Below are 667 nucleotides of genomic sequence, written 5' to 3'. Positions count from 1 at the left end.
ATAAAAAGCAAGTTCAATTTAAACTTGTGCCTAAAATACACGTTTACCGAACTATTGCCGACCCGAAGTCTCGTGTTGAGATCGTGTGTGCCAAGCAAGCTGTTGGCTTGTGTGTTCGTCAGGCTATGATGATGTTGAAAAACGTGCTGGCTTGTGCCGTTTGTTCTGTTCCCGACAAGCTCGTAGTCGAAAGCTCATCTTTCGAAGCGTGAGGACATGACGGTGGCAACCGCTTGTTGATTCTCTTTGGCCTAACGATCACTGGCTCACAAAAAACATGATCATGATCAGATTAGTATAAACCAAAAGAAACAAGCAACTTTTGCATAACCCACGAACATGATAACTGCTAACTATTAATATCATCTCATAAAGGTTATACGAGAATGAAAAGGTTAGAGTTTTTTTTTCTTAAATAATAAACCACAGCTATGATCTTCACCATGAGACATATGTATAATATAAAAGTGATTAAAGCATGTGATGATTTAGTGAGAGGGCTTATCTTTAGTGTGGAGAAGAAAGAAGTGTCCGAGGACGTGGTTGTCGAGAAGGAAGTAATAAATCAAACTATTCTTATATCCACTTGCAGAGAATCTTGACTCGTGCAGTTGAGGTTGCTGAGCTCTGATTTTCACAGAAGCTTGTAATAACCACTATAGAGACA

The sequence above is a fragment of the Brassica oleracea genome, chromosome C9 (assembly GCF_000695525.1).
Source record: "Brassica oleracea var. oleracea cultivar TO1000 chromosome C9, BOL, whole genome shotgun sequence".
Taxonomy (NCBI): domain Eukaryota; kingdom Viridiplantae; phylum Streptophyta; class Magnoliopsida; order Brassicales; family Brassicaceae; genus Brassica; species Brassica oleracea.
This window is presented reverse-complemented; position numbering follows the sequence as displayed.